Here is a 23,297-nt window from a genome sequence, read left to right as displayed (position 1 = left end):
TTCGCGCCACATACTTGTTTACTTTAGCCCTCGGCGCCATCTTGTAATGGCGAATGTAAGTGCGGCCGCCACACTGATCTAGTAATTCATTTAAACAAAACCTTAGATGGTGATAAAGACTTGAACAGTCCCAGAGAATTAACAGCTGAAGCAGAAAAGGAACTCTGACATTGGTTAAAGAAAAGTTACAGGAAGCACATGTGGACAGGGTGAACCCAAAGCTTAGTTGTGTTCTCGTCATATTGCCTTCCAGAATTTCTCCTACAGGAATTCTAATGCAGAGAGATGATATTATCTTAGAATGGATCTTTTTTTTTACCACATAAACCAAGTAAAAAATTAAAATCTTATGTGGAAAAAGTCTCTAAATTAATTATAAAAGGTAAATTAAGACTTTGTCAACTAGTAGGCATAGACCCAGCAGAAATTATAGTGCCTTTCACTACTGATGAGATAAGAAAGTTATGGGAAGACAATGAATCATGGCAAAGAGCTTGTGCTAATTTTTTTGGGAGAAATTAATAGCAATTACCCCAAAAGGAATAGGCTTTATAAAGAGAACTTCTTGGATTCTTCCTCAAATCATATGTGATGCTCCGATAACTGGAGCCCGTACATTTTATACTGATGCCAATAAATCAGGAAAGGCAGGTTACAAATCAGAAGAATTGAATAAGGCGGAACAAAGCCCGTATAATTCTGCCTTCTGGCAGAATATAATAATGGCAGAATTATATGCCATTCTTATGGTGCTAAGGGATTTTAAAGAATTCTACCAGAACTTCCAAGAAGACCTAATAGCTATACTCCTTAAGGTATTTCATAATATAGAAACAGAACAGTCATTGCCAAATTCCTTTTATGAAGCTACAATTACCCTGATACCTAAACCACACAAAGACTCAACCAAGAAAGAGAATTACAGGCCAGTCTCACTCATGAACATTGATGCAAAAATTCTCAATAAAATACTGGCAAACAGAATCCAAGAACACATTAGAAAAATTATCCACTATGATCAAGTAGGCTTCATCCCAGAGATGCAGGGCTGGTTCAACATACAAAAATCTATTAATGTAATCCATCATATAAATAAACTGAAGGATAAAAACCATATGATCATCTCATTAGATGCAGAAAAAGCATTTGACAAAATTCAGCACCCCTTTATGATAAAGGTCTTGGAGAGATTAGGGATACAAGGGTCATTCCTAAATATAATAAAGACTATTTACAGCAAGCCGACAGCTAACATCAAATTAAATGGAGAGAAACTCAAGGCCATCCCACTAAATTCAGGAACACGACAAGGCTGTCCACTCTCTCCTTATCTCTTCAATATAGTGCTTGAAGTTCTAGCAATAGCAATAAGACAAAACAAGGGGATCAAGGGGATTCGAATTGGAAAGGAAGAAGTTAAACTTTCGTTATTTGCAGATGATATGATAGTGTACATAAGCGACCCGAAAAACTCCACCAAAGAACTCCTACAGCTGATAAACTCCTTTAGTATCGTGGCAGGATACAAGATCAACTCCAAAAAATCAGTTGCCCTCCTATATACAAAGGATAAGGAAGCAGAGAAAGAAATCAGAGAAGCGTCACCTTTCACGATAGCCACAAATAGCATAAAATATCTTGGGGTAACCCTAACCAAGGAAGTGAAAGACCTATTTGACAAGAACTTTAAGTCTTTGAAGAAAGAAATTGAAGAGGATACCAGAAAATGGAAGGATCTCCCTTGCTCTTGGATTGGGAGGATCAACATAGTAAAAATGGTAATACTACCAAAGGCAATCTATAGATTTAATGCAATCCCCTTAAAGATCCCATCAAAATTCTTCACAGATCTTGAGAGGACAATAATCAACTTTATATGGAAGAACAAGAAACCCAGGATAGCCAAAACAATCTTATACAATAAAGGAACTTCTGGAGGCATTACCATCCCTGACTTCAAACTCTATTACAGAGCTACAGTATTGAAAACAGCTTGGTATTGGCATAAAAATAGAGAAGTCAACCAATGGAATAGAATAGAAGACCCAGATCTTAACCCACAAACCTATGAACACCTGATTTTTGATAAAGGAGCTAAAAGCACACAATGGAAGAAAGAAAGCATCTTCAACAAATGGTGCTGGCATAACTGGATGTCAACCTGTAGAAGAATGAAAGTAGATCCATATCTATCACCATGCACAAAACTCAAGTCCAAATGGATTAAAGACCTCAATATCAATCGGAACACACTGAACCTGTTAGATGAGAAAGTGGGAAGTACTCTACAACATTTGGGCACAGGAGACCGCTTCCTACATATAGCCCCAGCAGCACAGACATTAAGGGCAACGTTGAATAAATGGGACCTCCTGAAGCTGAGCAGCTTCTGTAAAGCAAAGGACACTGTCACTAACACAAAAAGGCAGCCTACTGACTGGGAAAAGATCTTCACCAACCCCGCAACAGACAAAGGTCTGATCTCCAAAATATATAAGGAACTCAAGAGACTAGACTTTAAAATGCTAATTAACCCAATTAAAAAATGGGGCACTGAACTGAACAGAGAATTCTCAACAGAAGAAGTTCAAATGGCCAAAAGACACTTAAGGTCATGCTCAACCTCCTTAGCAATCAGGGAAATGCAAATCAAAACAACGTTGAGATACCATCTTACACCTGTCAGAATGGCTAAAACCAAAAACACCAATGATAGCCTTTGCTGGAGAGGATGTGGAGTAAGGGGTACACTCATCCATTGCTGGTGGGAATGCAAACTTGTGCAACCACTTTGGAAAGCAGTGTGGAGGTTTCTCAGGAAATTTGGGATCCACCTACCCCAGGACCCAGCAATCCCACTCTTGGGAATTTACCCAAGAGATGCCCAATCATATTACAAAAGCATTTGTTCAACTATGTTTATAGCAGCATTATTTGTAATAGCCAGAACCTGGAAACAACCTAGATGCCCTTCAGTGGAAGAATGGATGAAGAAAGTGTGGAATATATACATATTAGAGTACTACTCGGCGGTAAAAAACAATGACATCTTGAATTTTGCATGCAAATGGATGGAAATAGAAAACACCATCCTGAGTGAGGTAACCCAGGCCCAAAAAGATGAACATGGGATGTACTCACTCATAATTGGTTTCTAGCCATAAATAAAGGACATCGAGCCTATAATTCGTAAAAAATCCTAGAGAAGCTATATAAGAAGGTGAACCCAAAGAAAAACACATAGTTATCCTCCTGGATAATGGAAGTAGACAAGATTGCCGGACAAAAAATGGGAACATGGGGGTGGGGTGGGATGGGGGCATGGGGGAATGGGGAGAGAAAAGTGTGAAGTGGAGGATGGGAAGAGCTTGGGGGAATAGGATGGTTGGGATATAGGAAGAGTGGATATGGGAACAAGGAATTATATATCTTAGTTAAGGGAGCCATTCTAGGGTTGGCAGAGACTTGACTCTAGAGGGGTTCCCAGGTGTCCAGGAAGACGCCCCCAGCTAGGTCCTTGGGCAGCTGAGGAGAGGGTGCCAGAAATGTCCAGATTCTATTGCCATACTCATGAATATCTTGCATATCACCATAGAACCTTCACCTGGCATTGGATGGAGAAAAGGACAGAGCCCCACATAGGGGCACCGGACTGAGCTCCCAAGGTCCTGATGAGGAGCAAAAGGAGGGAGATCATGAGCAAGGAAGTCAGAACCGTGAGGAGTGCATTTACCCATTGAGACGGTGGGACAGATCTAACGGGAGACCACCAAGTCCAGTTGGAATGGGACTGATGGAACAGGGGACCAAACCGGACTCTCTGAATGTGGCTGACGGTGGAGGAGGACTGAGAAACCAAGGACAACGGCAATGAGCATGAACTCTACAGCATGGACGGGCTCACTGTGAGCCTTGTCAGTTTGGTTGCTCACCTTCCTGGACTTAGGGGGAGCTGGGAGGACCTTGGACTTAACATAGTGAAGGGAACCCTGATGGCTCTTTGTCTTGGAGAGGGGTGGAGTGGGGGTATGGGTGAGAGGGAGGGGAGGGAAGGGGGAGGAGGAGGGGAGGAGATGGAAATTTTTAATAAAAAAAGAGAAAAAAAGAACCTCTTAATATAGTTACTGACTTGCAATATGCAGAAAGAGTTATCTTGCATATTAAAACCACTGAATTTATATCAGATAATACAGAACTGACTTCATTGTTTATCCAGGTACAAGACATGATCAGGAATAGGCTTTGCCCTATGTACGTAACACACATCCGATCCCATACGGGTCTGCCAGGTCCTCTAGCACAAGGTAATGCAGAAATTGATCAATTGTTGATTGGAAGTGTGCTACAGGCCTCTGAATTTCATTAAAAAATCACATCAATAGCAAAGACTTGAAGAAAGAGTTTTCTATAACGTGACAACAAGCTAAGGAGATTGTAAAGAAATGCCCTACTTGCTCTTTCTTTTCTATAACCAACACCACTACCTGCAGGGACTAATCCAAAGAGTACTCAAAGGAATGAAATTTGGCAGATGGATGTGTTCCACTTTGTGGAATTTGGCAAATTAAAATGTGTACACCACACCATTGACACTTATTCAGGTCTTCCATGGGCAACTGCTTTAAGCTCAGAAAAAGCTGATTCAGTAACCACTCATTTATTAGAAGTTACAGCCATCATGGGTATACCTGCACAAATAAAGACATATAATGGTCCAGCTTATATCTCTAAGAAAATGAAACTTTTTTTGCTTATTATAATATCAAGCATGTTAAAGGTATACCATACAATCCTACAGGTCAAGCAGTCATAGAAAGATCAAATCAAACTATAAAGGATATGTTAAACAAACAAAAAGGGGTGGAAAATACCCCCCAACAGATTACATAATGCTTTATTAACTTTGAATTTTTTTAACGCTAATGAGAAAGGGACAACGGCCACAGAAAGACATTGGATAATGGAAAAGTCTGCTGAATTAAATCAACCGGTTTATTTCAAGGATGTGCTGACTTTGCAATGGAAGCCAGGAGATGTGCTGCGTTGGGGAAGGGGTTTTGCTCTTGTTTCCACAGGAGACGAAAAATTGTGGATACCATCAAAATTAATAAAGGTTCGGTTTGAAGAGGAGGAGCCTCTTGAAAAGGAGAAATGACAGTTCATCCACAATAATGATAATCATACAGGTGCTTAAAAAATAACATATAGGATGGGGGTAGGGTTCTGTTCTTATCTCCGCAGGAAAACACACGTCTTCAAAAAATTCAAGGGACCCTGGATGTTTGAATACTGACAGATGAAAACAATTTACAACCCAATAAGGATCAACAAGACAATCAAATAGGTTCTGTAAGTAAAATTATGCTAAACATATTCATATCTATGAATGTACTTATGTTTATAAATATATAGAGCTGGTTTTGGAGTTGGACTCTGGCTCAGTCCCTCTCCAATTCCAAGCCTGTTGTTAAGAAAAAAAAAACCTGGAGTTTCTGTCTCATGTCAAGAGCCATGATATGGGACAGAAGAAAAAATAATTTATAAACTTTCTTTGCCTTTCTTCATATCTGTTTTTGTCTTTATCATACCTTTCATTGAAGATATATGTCTATATATGTCTATATAGGTCATGCTTAAGTCTTCCATAATGAACAATAAATTTCCCTGCAGTAATCTTTAAAGTTTCCAGGAAGAAGATGGGGCCCCACAACAACAACTCCACCTGGTTGATATGACGTCATGATGCTGATAGTGCTACTACAAGACCTGTTTTTGATACCAGCTGCACAAGATGGTTCCAACTTGGTTAGCTGACATGGTACACATCTTTTACAACATTCTAGCCAAACCTCAAACAAACAAACAAACAAACAAACAAACAAACAAAAACTGCTCAGGGACTATTTGCAATTTTACCAGACCAAATATTAATCTTGAAATTTAACCATCATTTACTTTCACGGGATCCCCTAGGAAGAATGTTACCCTTATGACAGCTGGAAGCAATTTTAGAGGACGACGTCCCCTCTCCCAGCAAAGTTTACCCTCAGGTTTAGGGACATCATTTAGGGGTTGGTTATAATTGGTATATGGTTGAGGGATGGGGGAAGAATTTTATAGGCTCAGGGGTGTTCTTAAAAAAAAGGAAGGATAATTGGTAATGGGATAATAGATCGGTAATGTGGGTTATTGGTATCGATTCTTGTATATTGATACAAAGTTAAATTATATTGAATATTGTATGCATGTATGCTTCTACCTCTGTTTGAAACATTGTTTATGTATTGACATACATATATATTTATATATTTACCATATGTGTATACTACTACCTCTGATCAAGATACACATTGTGTACATTTGAAGGTCATTGTTCTTATTTATTGCATAGTTGTTTATTCTCTTAGTCTTTAAGTTAGATAGGTATTGAGAATTATAGATCAATAGTCATCTATATTTGTCATATTTATAATTAGGCTAATCAGGTTCTTTAGATACATAGAAATTATATTCAGTATAGATAGTATAATCTTCAACCTCTTCAAAGAGCTGTAGAAAATGGCCTTTAATCTAACCTAGAGTTCTGTGGTAATGAGACACGATCACTCCTGGCAACCCTGATCTACTCCTGGGAGAATGTTGAGCACCAAAGACACTTCACCTGGAACCTTTCTTCTTGGTAGAACTGGCCTTTGGGCAAAGAAATGCCCATACCTCAACCACTGACAGAAATACAGAGTATCCATAAATGAATAAAACAGGACTGTCATATCCTGCCAAGACAGGGTAAGACAGTTTTGAAAAGTTTCTTGCCTTTGAAAATGGTCTGTCAGTTATTTTAGGCCTTAGCCAAAGTTGGTTGCCTCAACATTGCAAATGAGACTTTGGGTGATTGCCCAGGTAGTCAGTTGCCTTTGTCATTTGTTGCACATTTTGGAAGTTTCTTGATTGTACTTCCTGTTTACTCAAGTAATATTACTTCCCTTCTCAGATCTTTGATGGAGTTGAAGATTAGATAATTGTAGTTACCCTCCTCATGATTTAGCTAAACTTAATTTCAATACATTATTTAGACTCTTTGGTATAGAATGCTTAGTAAAACTTTTGTTATGTGTTTCTTGCTTAATATTCTTTATTGCTTGTAATTTTATATTTGTTATCTGTTCCTATTGTATATAGTTGTATTGGGTTTGGTTCAATCTTGTTTAGACAAAAGGGGGAGATGATGGGGAAGCTCAACCAATCACATCTGGCTAGGGTGTGGCCGCCTCAAGCCCAGGTAGAAAAACGGGGTAGAGAGGTGTGCACGCTCTCTACATGGTGCTTGCCAGACCCGTTTGGACTGCGGGCCTTCCACTCTGGTAGCGTGAGTTTCCCCCTTTTTCAATTATTAAATTATATCTGTTGTTTTGAGCTGGTCTGGTTACTTAGCATACCGACCAAATATGCCAACACTTACACTGCACATCTTTCCTGCCAAGCCAACCTCCTGGCACTCAGCACCTCCCAGAAATGCCACCAAACATGGAGGACCAATCCCTGCATTAGGTCAGTCTTCACCAGCTAGTCACTTCCCAGTGCTGCTGCCCAGCTACAACCAAGCCTTCCACAAAAGAGCTTTGGGAGAATGCACCCTAATAACCAACCCATGCCAGGAACAAGCACTGGATAAATCCCGGTGCAGTGCTACCCATGCCACAAGGTAGCAACTGTCCAGCCTGTTTCTCCTTTACCACCTTGGGAGACAATTCCCCCAATGGATGCTGTGAAGGGTGACAAGAACACAGGATGGGCCAGGCATGGTGTCACATGCCTTTAATCTCAGCACTGTGGAAGCAAATAGATCTTCATGAGTTCGAGGTCAACCTGGTCTACATAGTGAGTTCCAGGTCAGCCATGGTTACATAGAAAGACCCTGTTTAACCCCTTCTGCCCAAAACAAAATGACAGCCAGACATGGTGACATATGCATTTAATCCCAGCATTAAGAAATCAGAGACAGGCAGATCTCTGTAAGTTCAAGCCCAGTTTGAGCTACAGAGTGAATTCCAGGACAGCCAGGACTACATAGGGAGACTCTGTCCCTCCCTGAACAAAACAATAAAACAAAGCAAAAAAAAATACCAAATCCCTTTCTAGTCAAACACACACACACACACACACACACACACACACACACACACACACACACCACGGTAGCACCAGGATTGGGGTAGGGTTTGGTGTGTGAGGATTGATACTAAGGGTATGGAACTGTCTGCCCCTGCAGGTGATTTACATTGCCAGAAATGTGAAGGACGTGGCCGTCTCCTATTATAACTTCTACAACATGGCCAAGGTGCACCCTGATCCAGGCACCTGGGACAGCTTCCTAGAGAACTTCATGGAGGGAAAAGGTGAATCTGAGTCTATAGCACGGAGGGGGCTAGAGCTGAGGAGGGCACAGCTGGAGCTGAGGGCACAGCTGGAGCTGAGGGCACAGCTGGAGCTGAGGGCACAGCTGGAACTGACAAGTGTGTCTGTGCCCCATTCCTTTCCCCAGTGTCCTATGGGTCGTGGTACCAGCACGTGAAGGAGTGGTGGGAGCTGACACGCTCTCACCCTGTTCTCTATCTCTTCTATGAAGACCTGAAGGAGGTGAGACTGCCTGCTGCCACTTCCTTCAGTGTCACAGGCAGGAACCTCACTCACCTGGCCCTGTCCTGGCCTCAGCCCCATCCCTATCCCAGCCCCACCCCAGATCAGCCCCTCCCATCCTACCTCCTGGCTAGGCCCTCAGCACAGCTCACCAGAGGGCGCTGCACAGCCCTTATCTTGGAGCAGGTGTTAGTCACATGCTATTATAGATCTGGTGGTTTGCTGCTCTTGCTTCTCCCTGCCCCAACGTGCCAAGTCTGGACACCAGAGATCAAAGTCTGTCCCTGTCCTTATTATAGTCAGGGGCCTCATCCCAGCCCCTGGCATCCATCTTTGGAATGCTGGGCGGGAGGTTCCATTTCAAGTCCCTCCCCTGGGAGTTGCCTTAATCTAAACTCCACTGTAGTGGGAGGCTGCTTGTTGGTTCCAGGCTGCCCAGCTGGTTTAGACCTGAAATAATCACACAGAAACTGTATTAATTAAATCACTGCTTCGCCCATTAGCTCTAACTTCTTATTGGCTAACTCTTACATATTGATTTAGCCCATCTCCATTAATCTGTGCTTCACCATGTGGTAAGCATGGGTAAAGTCCCGGCATCTGTCTCTGGCAGGGATACATGGCATCTCTCTCCCTCCACCTTCCTTCTCCCAGCATTCAGTCCGGTTTTTCCCCACCTATCTAAGTTCTGTTCTATCAACAGGCCAAGGCAGTTTCTTTATTCATTAACCAATAAAAGCAACACATAAACATAATGACCTCCCACACCATTTCCCTTTTTTGTTTAAACAAAAAGGAAGGCTTTAACTTTAACATAGTAAAATTATATATAACAAAATATATATCAAGCAAGAATTACAGTTACAATATTTTTATCTACTTTATCTTTTATCATGACTAAGGAAAAATATAATTATAACTATAAATTATTCAACTCCATCAAAGACTCCAGAAGGATATGATATTACCTAAGTAAACAGGAAGTACATTGTAAGCAACTGTCAAAACTCTAGAATTGACAGAGACATCTCGCTGCCTGGACAGTCACCCAAAGTTCTTCTGTACCGTTGGGGCATCCATCTTCAGCCCACAGGCCCATAGTGTCCAGCAGACTTTTCCACGAAGCAGGAAATTTCAAAGACAGTTCCACCTACACTGGCAGTTTGTCCATCACATTTTTCTGTATCCTGAGGAATGTCTAGCAGACTCTTCCATGTAGCAGGAACCCCAAAGGATCGTCTTACCTTTAAGCAAGTTTACTAGTCATCTCTCTGCGGGTCCTGCATGTTCTGTTCATCAAGCAATCCAGGAAAGAGCAGTTTCTTGCCCAAATGGCTAGCAAACTCCATAAGGAGCCTCTTTGATGCCCATCTTCCTCTTGAAGTAGATTGGTGCTGCCAGGAACCGATGTGTCTCATTGTCATGAAAAGTTCCAAGTTCTTAAAACATTTAAATGTCATATTCTGAAGGTCTCTGAAATATCTGAAGAATACCTAACTAACTGAAATATATTTCTATCTGTCTAGAAACCCTAACTACTACTGGGGTAGCTCTCATTGCCATTCCCATATCCCCAGTCTCTGCCCAAGCCTTAGGAAATCTTGCTAACCATTCCTTCACACCAGTGGTCTTTGCCTGACTCGGGAGCTCATGTAGTCGATACTCTTCTTCGAGTCTCAGGGACAATATCATGGAGGTGGGAGTCTCCCATGTCACCTCCAGCCCGGTTCGAGTAAACCCGATCTGGGCTTTCACCTTTGTTAACAAGTATCTTCTTAATAAAGGTGTGGGACACTCAGGGATAACCAGGAAGGAATGAGTCACTTGTCCTCTCCCCAAATCTACAGTTCGTAAGGTGGTCCACAGAGATTGTTTCTGTCCAGTTGCTCCAGTTACTATAGTCTTTGTATTCTTTAGCTTCCCCAATGGTTATTTCAGCACAGAGTGCTCAGCCCGTGTGTCCACTAGAAAATCCATAGGGGTCCCCCCCACAGTCAGGGTTACCCTAGGTGCGGGGGAGGGGGTCCGAGCCCCGTCTCCTCTAATCATCTTCTTCTAGAGCCAGTACCTTAGAGGCCCTTCCTATCTTCTTTGGTTATTATCTTGCCCAATGTCCTTTTTCTCTGCAATAAGCACATTGGTCTTTGTTCAACGAGTGCCCCAGCTCATCTTCACTCATCTTTGGTCTTCTGTTGCCCAGGTTCCCTATCTGTCTAGATCCTGTCTTTCCTTTCTCTCCTACCACTGCGGCCAAAATTCTCGTCAAATTTCTCTCTTGTCTATGATCCCTCCTCCAGTCCTCTCTTTCCTGTGCAGGAATCTCTCTCTCTCTCTCTCTCTCTCTCTCTCTCTCTCTCTCTCTCTCTCTCTCTCTTCTTCCTCAGTCTCTCACTTATGAAGCACTTTCTCTGCTTCTCTAACCAAATCCTGCAAGGTATAATCCTGCAAACTTCTAACCACTGTAACTTTTTCTTAATATCTGATGCTGACTGTCCTATGAAGGCCATAGCTACCGCTGCTTGCTGACCCTCAGAGGTTGGGTCAAAGAGAGTATAACACCTGTAAGCCTCCATTAAGCATTCAAGAAACACAGATGGCGGTTCAACTGACCCTTGAAGAACCTCTCTTACCTTGGCCAAAGTAGTGGGGTCACAAGAGTCCGGCGATAGACCGTCAGCCGCTCCCTACCTGCTGTCATACTGAGGTCCCAATCAGGTCTGTTAAGGGGAAACCAGGCATCTATTTCATTTGGAAGATTGGTTGGTACCCGATTTGCTCGGGGGACATTTTTCCGGACCTCCAACAGGATCTTCTCTTTCTCTTCAGTAGTGAAGAGGACCTGTAAAAGCTGCCCACAGGTGGGTTGGTGGGAAAACATCAAAGACTCCACCAATCCTGTCAGGCTGGCGGGATTCTCTGAAAAGGAAGGGTGATTAGTTTTCCAATTGTAAAGATCAGCAGAGGAAAATGGCCAATACTGGAGGGGTTGGAGGTGGGGTGGGTCCACCGGAGGCCCATAGACGCACAGCGGTAACGCCACTGTTGAGTCTGGTCCTCCCCTGTGCAGGTCTCTGAGCATGCCGACTTCGTGTGTCCGTCGCAGGCCCCCCTCCTGGTGCTGCTGTTAGCACCAGGATCAGGCATCTAGGGCAGCCGGTAAGGAGGTGGTGGAGGGCTCGGCCACTCAGGTGGCTTCTCAATCTCGGGATAGATTTTAGGAGGAGCCGAAGGTTGGTTTTTGGGCAAACTCTCAGGCCTCGGAGCTACAGGTTTCATTTTGCATTCTGACTCTCGGAGAGCCAGGGCTTGGGATCCTAGCTTCCGTCTACGCACCTAGGACTTCACCCAAGGTGGGGGGATCCTGGACCAAATCTTGCCATACAGTAATGTATGGTTGTTGATCAGGATGGGATCCCGGTCCTTCTTGAAAAACAATAGCTTTAATTTCAAAAATAATGATTAAATCAAAGGTGCCCTCTGGAGGCCAGCCGACATCAAGCGCCAGCCACTCTGAGGAGCAAAAAGTCTTCCATGGCCCTTTCTTAATCTCAATTGACAAGTTAACATCAGTCCAATGATCCAGAGTCAAACTCAGAGAGGTCGTCACAGTCTGTCCCATCGTCAAAGTCAGAAGTAAGACAAGACTGAGACCAGAAGATACACAAACAAAGGCTAACAAAACCTAGACAGACAAAACCACTCCAGAAATACAGACGGCCAGTAGGGCGTATAATTACTCCAATCCAGGAGAATTTCTGTATCCTCACCAGCACCCAGACTGGAATCTCCCAGGTGTCTCTGGGATCCCTCCTCACCTCCCGGGACCTCCCAGGGCAGCAGTTGGTGATTTCTGATCATTCCCCCAGTCTCCTCCCGAGTTGTTATCGACTACAAAACCAAAAGTACAGAACCTGAATTCAGCCGGCATGGAAACGCGAAGACACAATGTCTCACCTCCAAGTGGGTCTTTGCAGACGAGGGTGGTCATTGGTGTTATGACCACCAGGACCTAACCAGGACCTAAGAGGTTGGCCAAGCATTATAACACTGAACTAAATCCCAGTCCTTTTAAAATTACAGTTTAGGTTTTCCCTTGACTTGCAATAGAGGGGGCAGGGTGAAGGATCCTCATTTATTCACAAGGTCTTCTTACAGTGGTGTCAACAGTTCTCTGGAGCGATAGCTATATTGTCACCCAGACCTGACTGCAAAGGATGAGGTCACAACCTGCCATCTTCTCAGCATAATGGACGTCTAGCTAAATGCTCATTCTGGGCCACCGTGAATTCCGGTCCCAGCAACGCCTGGGAGCGCCAGTAGAAAGATGGCGTGACAATCACAGAGGGGCCCACATGGCTTTGGTAGCTTTCCAGTCTCCCTTAGTACCCATCCTCCCCAATACCTTTCCTCATGGAGGGGGAGACAGAGTGGTTCGTGTGGTGAGAGGGGGAGGTTGGTGCAGTCAGTCAGGGGGTTCTCCTGCATTTTCTGAAGGATGTGTGGTAAACAATGAGATCCACGGTCTCCTCAGGCAAAGAGCACCACCAAAACTTCAGAATTTTCTTGACCTCCTTTTTGGGGTTCTGGAGCAGAGAAGGATGCTCACTGGGATAAGGGAGGCACCTCTGTGATGTGACAGGAGACTATGCCTTTCCACTAAGGAGCACTTAACTCCCTGTGTCTTAAGTCTGAGCCTCTTTCCATGGGGCAAAATAGGTAGCTTCCTGCCATCTTGGCATGGTCCCTGTGGGTTCACTCTGTTAGGAATATTTCTTAGACGAGCCTATCTGCCAACGCAAATAATTGGAAAACCAGACCAAATTAGACCAAATAAAAGAAGCCCATGTTTAATGCAGTGCTCCCAGGTGGCACCTGAAAAGCTTGGAGAGGGAAAGAGAGGAAAAAAGAGCTCTCTCTGATTTCTTCAATGTACATTGGTTTTCTGAAATCTATTGTTCAATCTCCATGTGTCTGTGTAGTACCTGTGATTGAGACAGGGTCTCTCTAAGGCAGTATTGGAACTTGACACATAGATCAGACTGGCCTTGAACTCAGAGATCTAGCTACAGTGCCTCCCAAGGGCTAGAATAAAAGGCATGCACCACCTCACCTGCCTGTACAGTTTCTGTAAGCTCTTGTCATTCGTCTTGTTTTAGTCCAGTCTGACATTTATCTAGCAGTGTCCTGGTGAGTGTGTTCTGGCAGGTGGTCCTATCTACAGTGGTTAGAAATGTTAGGCATTTCCTTTGAATGGGGCCAGCCATGATAAGCTAAGTATGGGCAGGGCCACCCAAAGGAAGTTCTTTACTTCCAACCATTATCACCGCAGGTGTAGAGGTAATGAGAACTGAGTGTCAGGAACAGACAATAACAGATGATAAAGGAAGAAAGGCGGGGGATGGGATATCAGGAGTAAAACATTTGCATATAATTATAAATATGGGATAGAATAACAATTGCTTAGAGATATTTTAAAGGATAGGGGAGTTCAGGTGTGCCACAATCAATAAAAACCCAGAGACAGATATTGGGGTTCAACCTGAAGGTCAGAAAAGCAAAAAAGCCAGCCAATGGTTCTTACCTCAACCTCAGTCTGAGGACAGTCTGAAATAGCGATCCTGCCTCCAGGGATCTCAGAATGAGAAATCTGAGAGCTGTCTCCTCCATCTTTTCCTTTTCTTTTTTCTTTTTTCTTTTCTTTTCTTTTTTTTTTTTTTTTGGTTTTTCGAGACAGGGTTTCTCTGCAGCTTTTTTAGAGCCTGTCCTGGCTGTCCTGGAACTAGCTCTTGTAGACCAGGCTGGCCTCGAACTCACAGAGATCCGCCTGCCTCTGCCTCCTGAGTGCTGGGATTAAAGGCGTGCGCCACCACCGCCCAGCTGTCTCCTCCATCTTATATTCCTCTCTAGGGCTGGTGTTAAAGGCGTGCACCACTACCACCTTGTTTCTACGGCAACTAGTGTGGCTACTGAGATTAAAGGTGTGTGTCACCTATGCCTGGTCTGTAAGGCTGACCAGTGGGGCTGTTTTACTCTCTGATCTTCAGGCAAGCTTTATTTGTTAAAATACAAATGAAATATCACTACACTTGAGAGACCTGGATAAATCCAGACCCCCCAAGCAGGAAAAAATAGAGCCAAAAAAACTAAGCAGGGAGGGAAGAATCAGAAATCTAGGAATAGCTGGTTCAGTTTCAGGAACTAGCTGAGGATAAAGTTAGATTGTAATCTTGAGAATAATCTTGAGAAACAGGGAATTGCCCCCTTGTGATTATCATTGGTATTTTTGGAATTTTCTATAATGCCCTCCCTACCCCCTTCGGATTGCTGGGCTGTGGTTTCTTCCCTTAAAAACCCCTTCTCCCAGTTACACGGGGTCGAACTCCCCCCCGTGTGGGTTATGAGTCTCGGCCCCAGTGCAACAGTTCCTGTCTTGTCAAATAAACCTCTTGTGATTGCAGCAAGGACGGTCTCTTGTGAGTTACTGGGGGGTGGGGTCGTGTTATCCCGAGACTTGAGTGAGAGTCTCCTCACACAGGGGCCTTTCACACTCAGGTACAACAGCGGCAAGTACAGAAATGTTTAGAATTTATTATTGGGGAGAAGTAGCACCACTATGCAAGGAACCCTTGTTGTTCTGGAGTAACTGACACTGATCTTGAAGGAGAAAATCAAGGTTATGACTCACTCACATAATGGAGTTTCTGTGGTACAGACAAGATGGAGACTTGCACAATTAATTTTACTACCCAACAGTGCAAACTAGAAACTGAGTTAAGAGAGATAAGAGAGGAAGGGCTGGATTTGGCTCGTCTGATGCCTATTGGCTGGTTACAAGTCAGAGGTCCACAATAATCAGAACTCACTTTGTTTATAAATGGGTTAACTTAAAATCCTGAACAAAGTGATAACGAGCTTTCCTAGAGAGATGAAGAGAGTCCTGAAGGCAATATTCAGCCATACACTGTTCTCATTTACCTGTAAATTTGTAGGGCTGACATTTTGACCCAAATGGGAGTACATTTATATGCCCCCAACACAGTTATTGCTAATCAGATGTTTCAGTAGGGATTGTTAATCAATTGAAGAAAACATGTTTTTGTGAACCAGTCGTGACCCCACCTTGCCTGTTGACTAGAAAGTTGGATGTTTTCCAACAGCCTGCAGGTGCTTCCCTGTCCTTCGCCTGACCCAGCAACCGCCCGTCCTGCCTTTGACATAACCAATCATAGTAAATTCCCTTAAAATGAGCCAATTCCTGGGGCTGGAGAGATGGCTCAGAGGTTAAGAGCATTGCCTGCTTTTCCAAAGGTCCTGAGTTCAATTTCCAGCAACCACATGGTGGCTCACAACCATCTGTAATGAATGTAATATAATGGGGTCTGGTGCCCTCTTCTGGCCTACAGGTATACACACAGACAGAATACTGTATACATAATAAATAAATAAATAAATAAATAAATAAATAAATAAATATTTTTTAAAAAATGAGCCAATTCCTGCGTTTGACAAACAACCCACTGTACCCTTCTCCCTGAATATGTTGTTTTTTGCCTTTAAAAGTAGCCTGTAAGCCGGGCGGTGGTGGCGCACGCCTTTAATCCCAGCACTCGGGAGGCAGAGGCAGGCGGATCTCTGTGAGTTTGAGACCAGCCTGGTCCAGGACAGGCTCTAAAGCTGCAGAGAAACCCTGTCTCGAAAAACCAAAAAAAAAAAAAAACAAAAAAAAACAAAAACAAAAAGTAGCCTGTAATAGCTAGTCGGGGCTTCTCTCTCTGGCACGGTTGAGGAGTCCATTTGTGCAAATGAAAACAAACTTCCTCTTGCTTTTGCATCAACTGGACCGGTGAGTAGTTTCTTGGGGTGACCCTCCTGAGAAGTTAGCATCCCAGAGTTGGGGTCTAGCATAATCAAGGTCTGACAAGGAGAATGAGGGAAGGACTGGTTCTATCATACCTGGCAAAAGGCTTCCCAGGGCAGGACTAGGGATTTTTTAGGAAAGGTCACTGAAAAGCCTGCACTCCATGCAGACCCAATTTTCTGGAAAACGAATGAGCCTGTGTGGGTAAATCAGTGGCCTCTAACAGAAGAAAAATTACAAGATGCCCAGTGGTTAGTACAGGGAAAACTTAATAATGGTCACATTATACCCCCCAATTTCCCATGGAATTCTCCTATTTTTGTGATTAAAAAGAAATCAGGAAAATGGATTCCAATACAAGATGTAAGAAAGGCTAATGCAACTATACAGCCGATTGGGGCTTTACAGCCTGGGCTGCCTTCTCCTACAGCTATACCAGAAGACACCTATAAGGTTATTTTAGATTTCAAGGACTGTTTTTATACCATCCCTTTGGCACCACAAGACTGTCAAAGATTTGCATCTAGTATTCCATCAGTTAATCTGAAAGAGCCAATGAAAAGATTGCCTCAGAGTATGGCCAAACAGTGCTATGTTGGGCCAGAAATTTGTGGCTCAGGCTATACAGTTTGTTGGAGACCAATTCCCATAAGTATATGTTGTCCATTATATGGATGATATCCTGCCTGTCCATAAAAATGAAGGAGCTTTGCTTGAGACCTATAAACAGCTTCAGCAGAGTCTTACCTGTGCAGGGTTACTTGTTGCTCCAAACAACAAGTGTAAAAGGCATCCAATGTTTATATAGGTCATATGCTATATTCTAAAGTAATTAAGTCTCAGAAGTTGGAAATCGGGAAGGATAACATCAGACTCTGAATGATTTTCAGAGACTGTTCGGAGATATCCAGTGGCTGAGACCTTATTTAAAATTCCCTATGGGAGACCTTGACAACTAAATAAAATTCTTAAGGGGAGTAAAGACCCAAGTTCCACCAGACAGCTTACAGAAGCTGCCACACAAGTACTGGCACAGCTGGAACATGTACTACAGAAACAGCAGGTGCATTATATTCATTATGGCCAACCTTGGCAAGCACGCATATTACCTATAAAACTTACGCCCACAGCAGTATTATGGCTTATATGGATACACCTTCCCATTTCGCCAGTCAAGGTATTACACCCTTATTTTTGAAGCAGTAGCTTGTTTAGTACAGAAGAGCAGGATGGGTTCTAGGAAATATTCTGGCAGGGAACCTACTGTGATCAATGTTCTATCTTATACTAAGCAACAGATTTATTGGTTATTTCAAAACAGTGAGTCTTGGGCAATTTCATTTGCTCAAATTAAGGCCAAATTAATAATCTTTTACCATCTCATCCATTGCTGTAATTCACACAACTATATTCCTTTATTTTCCCTAACGTTGCAGTGAAAGATCCTTTAGAGGAGCCTATGATAATTTTTACAGATGTTTCTTCCAGTGGAAGAGCAGCTGTGTTGGTGGTAAAGGACATGTAGTGCGAGTAGTTGCTGTGGAATTCCAGCTTTCTGCAAACAATGCACTTCATTTATATACTGACCGCCATTACATTTTTAAAGCCCTTCAGATACTGGAAACTGTTCATGCATTGGGACTAGCAATAAGCAAGTTAAAATGCTGTTCCAGCAAATTCAAGATGCCATTCATCAGGGAAATTGCCATGCTTTGTGGGTCATATCAGAGCACATTCTTCCTGGTCCATTGGCTTAAGGTAATGCTGAAGCGCGTAAGTTTACAAAGTTGATGGCTTTGTCTCAAGTTGAGCTTGCTCAACGATCACATGCTTTACATCATCAAAATAAGAGTTTAAGTAAACAATTTGGATTAAGGAGAAATTGCTCACAAGATTGTTAAGCAATGTGATTTATGCCCACAATATTTACCTGTACCTCATTTGGGAGTAAATCCTCGAGGGCAGCTTCTTAATCATTTGTGGCAAATGGACATTACTCATATTGCAGAATTTGGCAAATTAAGATATGTGCATGTGACAATCAATACATTTTCAGGTTTCCTAATGGCCTCTGCACAAACTGTAGAAGTCTCTAAGCATGTGATAACACGTTGCTTAAAGTGCTTTTCCTATAAGGGAACCCCTAAAATTATAAAGGTAGACAATGGGTACAAATATATTAGTAAAGCATTTCAGCAATTTTGTTCCCAATGGATCATCAAACATAAAATTGGCATTCCTTATAATCCTCAAGGACAAGGAATTGTGGAATGTGTCCATAGCTCCTTGAAATCACAACTTCAAAAGATAAAAATAGGAATTATACCCGCAGTCGCCACACAATGCCTTAAATCATATTCTTTTAACTTTAAATTTCTTGAATATGGATGTCTGTGAGCAATCTGTCGTAGACAGATTTTGGCATGACAGCACCAAGGTGACCTTTGCTAAAGCAAGGTGGAACTTGCCCTGGATTACTTGCCCAACCTTGTATTAATATGGAGTTGAGGGCAAATCTGTGTTTTTCGCAGGAGGATAACAAAGCAAGATGGTTTCTGGAATGTCTAGTCTGATACACACAGCAGAAGGATGTCAGCCCTGATGACATCGTAGCTGCTGGTGCCCCCACAGAGGTCCCTGAATCTGTGTTCTTGACTCCCTTATAACAGTATGCTGCAGTCTGAGAAGTGAAGGAGGATCGTGGTGATGGGTGGTGGTCCCCAGCTTCTTGGTGGACCTACTTACTGCACAAACTTCCAGACCTTAGTGAGCCCTGTTTACTTTGGAGCTGGTCCACGAATGCTGAATGAATGTTTGACAGATTAAACATGCTATGTCCTGGGACATTTTGCCAGAATGTATTCAATCTGCTGTTGAAATAAAGGACGTGAGAACCGAGAGTTCAGAAAGTTTTCTCCTCTGGGGAAAGAGACTTGTTAAAGCAATGGAGCACTTTTATGGAGGCAAAGAGTGACTGAAGCCCCTCTTTAGAGGCGAAGAGAAACAGCATAAAAGTCTTTGCTGACAGTTCAGACTTCTCTCTCAAATTTAGAAGCAGCAATGCAGCTGGACTACAGGAGAGAAAAAAGACTCGGCTCTAGCTCACACATCACAGAAAACTTTTCTTGTCTTTTGATTAGGATTTAAGAGAACTGTGATTTGACAAACTGTGTTTATTGTTAACTTCTACACTAGTATTGACTGGTTAGTGTTTGTAACTGCTTTAGTTCATTATGAAGAAGCTATTGATTTAAAAAGGTCAGAGCTCGCCTATGAGAATTTTGACATTACCAGTGAGCCCTTAGGTTTGATATGTTTAATAAGGCAAATTTGGATTTTGATTGTAGCTGAAAACTGTAAAAAGGCAGCCCCGCCTCTGGTCATCCTCCACTCCTTTACTGGGAAATATTGCAGCCATAGGACCATGTATATCACAAAGCATTGTCTGCTTGCGTATGATTAGCTCTTTTGACAGAAAGTTGGCTTAAGGTGTACAGCGCCTAGAGCTGCTTTCTCCTTTAATCCTTTATTCAGGGAGGCTGATAGCCAGCGATGGAGAAACCTTTTTCTCCCCCAGGAAACCCGAGGTAGGACACACATGACGGAATGTATGTGCTGATCATGGGTAAATTTGGAAAATGGGAAAAGGACCCCCAAGGCAGGCACAGCCATCTGTCCTGTAGCAGAAGCACGGGCTTTATTGGATAAAATAAATGGGAGGAATTGTGAGGACCCACAGATGTCAGCCTGTCCCACCTTGACTGGAGTTTGAACTTATTTTTGCTCTTTCAAAGAAGTTTTTGACAACAGATGTGGCTATAAACAGAAGATTGTGACCTAGGGTGCGGTTCATTAGTATTTTGGGTATAGAGGTGGATCCGGTCCACCTGGAACAAAGGTTGGAGAATTCCTTATATTATGTTAATGAAGTCGGCTGCATTCCCACCCCCCCCCGGAGTGAAGTATATAAGCATGTGGAAGATGAACAAGGTGGTTCAGTATTCCCAATGCTGTTCTGTGTTTCTGTCTTCTATTTCTCATATATCTCTGTTCTTTTGCTTAATAATTCTAATCCTCATGTTCCTACCCTGGAACATATGGATTTCGTCAAGATTAGTCTTTGACAGAAAACCCTGGGACAACTGACTTGTGAACATTTCCTGTTTTTAGGCCCCCAAAGTATCTTAGCCCCAAGCAATATGCCTCCTCCAAGACAGAACCAGGGTACAGATCTCTAAGTATGTACACTGCCAGGATGGGCTTCTCAGCTTTGCCTTGTCATATACAAAATGCTACAGCTCGATTTAAGACTTAAGCTTGCTCTGGGGCTAGGAGAGACTACCTTCAAACAACAACAACGATAAAAAATACAAGCACAACACACATATTGTGTGCGTGTGTATACACATATACATTTATGCTGTGTGTAGGTCAGAAGACAATTGTAGGAGTTGGTTCTCTCTTTTCACTGTAGGGCTCCTGGGGATTGAACTCAGATCACCACACTTGGCAGCAAGCGCCCTATCCTCTGAGCCATCTTGCTGGCCCAGACCTCCTTTTGGATCTTCAATCTTCTATTCCTCTCTGTGCACTGGCAGCAAATGCACTGGCAAAGAAACTCTCCAGAGTCAGTATCCTGCAAGCAAAATGTTGGGACTGCTACAGCTCTGAGTTGCAACTAAACACTGTCCCTCCATAGATGCTATATTCTGTTAAGTGACCCTCTCTAGATAGATGCCAGGTTCTGAGAGTGGATCCCCCTCTATAGGTGCCAAGTTCTGTTAGGGGGCTCCTCTCTATAGCTTCCTGTTAGTGGATCCCATGCCTCTAAGGCCTGACAATAGATCCAAATGCCAACCCACAAGTAAAAAAAAAAATGAGATACTATATGGAGGAAAGAATGTACGGTTTTCTTCAGAACTGAGAAATTCTCTACTGCTTGTCTAGAGACTGGAGGGTCCAGAAGCTAAGGGGGCACACAGGTGGTGGTCTCTCTCCTGGGACACGAGCCTCATGTGTTCTCAGAGATCTTGCTTCATTCTAATCCATCTTCATTCTAAGCACGGAACTTCCCTGATGAGATTGGAGTGGTGGCTCATACCTGTAACCCTAGCACTGGGAGGCTGGAGCAGGAGAAGGTCATCCTGTATTCACTGTAGATTCCTAGTCAGCATAAGCTACGGTGTGAGACCATGTCTCTGTCAGGTCCAAAGTTTGATCCAAAGCCAAATTTCTCAGGAACCTGAAAAAACGGTTCCCTTCCACCAAAGGTGCTGTTTCCTTATCATTGGCAGAAGGGACAGACGGTCACCTGAGGTGCCTGACAGCACACCGGAGCATGGCCTCCTGCTCCCTCGGTAGCACAAGTACGTGGTACACTTTTCTGAGTCCCTGCTGGCACCCCGACTCTTCTCACCTCAACCCCTACCCTAAACTTCCCAAGCTCACAAGCTCCCCCCCAGCTTCATATTGTCCTCATAACCCTGCTGTTTCCACTACGCACATGCTCTCTCTGTCCTCTCCTGCTGCTCCACCCATACCCCCACGGCTAAGTCAAGTCTGCTGGCCACGGTCAGCCTACTTCTTTCTCTCTGGACTCTTCCTCACGCCTCAGCTCTACTCCCTCATCTACAACAAAACCTTCCCCCATTCACACCTTAGAACAGACATGTCACCAATCAGTTTATACTTTCCCAGAGAAATGGAACTTTTTTGTTTTTCGAGACAGGTTTTCTCTGTAGCTTTGGAGCCTGTCTTGGAATTCACTCTGTAGACCAGGCTGGCCTCGAACCTCAAACTCACAGAGATCTGGCTGTTTTTGATTCACAAGTGCTGGGATTAAAGGCATGTGTCACCACTATCTGACGAAAAGTGATTTTTTTTTTTTTTTTGAGACAGGGTTTCTCAGTAGCTTTGGAGTCTGTCCTGGAACTCACTCTGTAGACCAGGCTGGTCTCGAATTCACAAAGATCCACCTGCCTCTGCCTCCTGAATGCTATGATTAAAGGCCTGCGCCACCACTGCCCAGCAAGAAATGGAAATTAAGTTGTTCCTGGAGGGTCCTGTCGCCTGCCTTGCCACAGCTCTCCTCTGAGACTACAACTCTGCAAGGGTCAACAGATGCACATCTGTGATGCAGAGAGCCTCTGCAGCTCCAGTGCAGCTTGCTGCTGCATCTTCATCCCAACAAAAGACAAAGATCAAGAGGGTGGGGTTCTTCCCCTTCCTGGGGCCTTATAACTCTCCCAGCTACAGCCTTTTCCTGTCTGCAGAGCTGTTTGCAAGTTCGAGGATAAAAACCTTTCTTGGGACTGTTCTTCACTAGCCATGAGTAGTAAGTACTGGGTAAGGTAGCTCAGCAGTCATGAGACAGGGCACCGTGCAGGGCCTTTAGACTCCAGGTCTTTCCTCTCAACAGCCTTCCCTACTTTGTGGCACCTCCAGGCCATTGACCCTGCTCCCTCTAATCATTCTCGATTTTCCCTGAGCACACCTGCAACTATGGTATTGCTGTGGTTGCTTGGATCTGAACCGAAGATGTCCTCAAGATTGGCTTGGAGCCAGCAGGAATGTGAAATAGCTTTGCCGTCATCTGGCCACCTCCCTCCATTTGTTAGACTGTGCCAATTGTCTGTTGATCTACCCAGAGTTTAAAGTGAGGAAGGAGCCAGAAACAATGCAGAAGTAACACTAGCTTCCTTCCAACCTCTTGGTTTCCTTTTTTCCTCTCTACAGTCTACAGTCCATAGTGGGGGTTACAGGGTTCCGCCCCATCTCCAACCCACTCCGCCCCCGTTTTTTG

The sequence above is a fragment of the Arvicola amphibius genome, chromosome 1, assembly GCF_903992535.2.
Source record: "Arvicola amphibius chromosome 1, mArvAmp1.2, whole genome shotgun sequence".
In the NCBI taxonomy this organism is placed as follows: domain Eukaryota; kingdom Metazoa; phylum Chordata; class Mammalia; order Rodentia; family Cricetidae; genus Arvicola; species Arvicola amphibius.
This window is presented reverse-complemented; position numbering follows the sequence as displayed.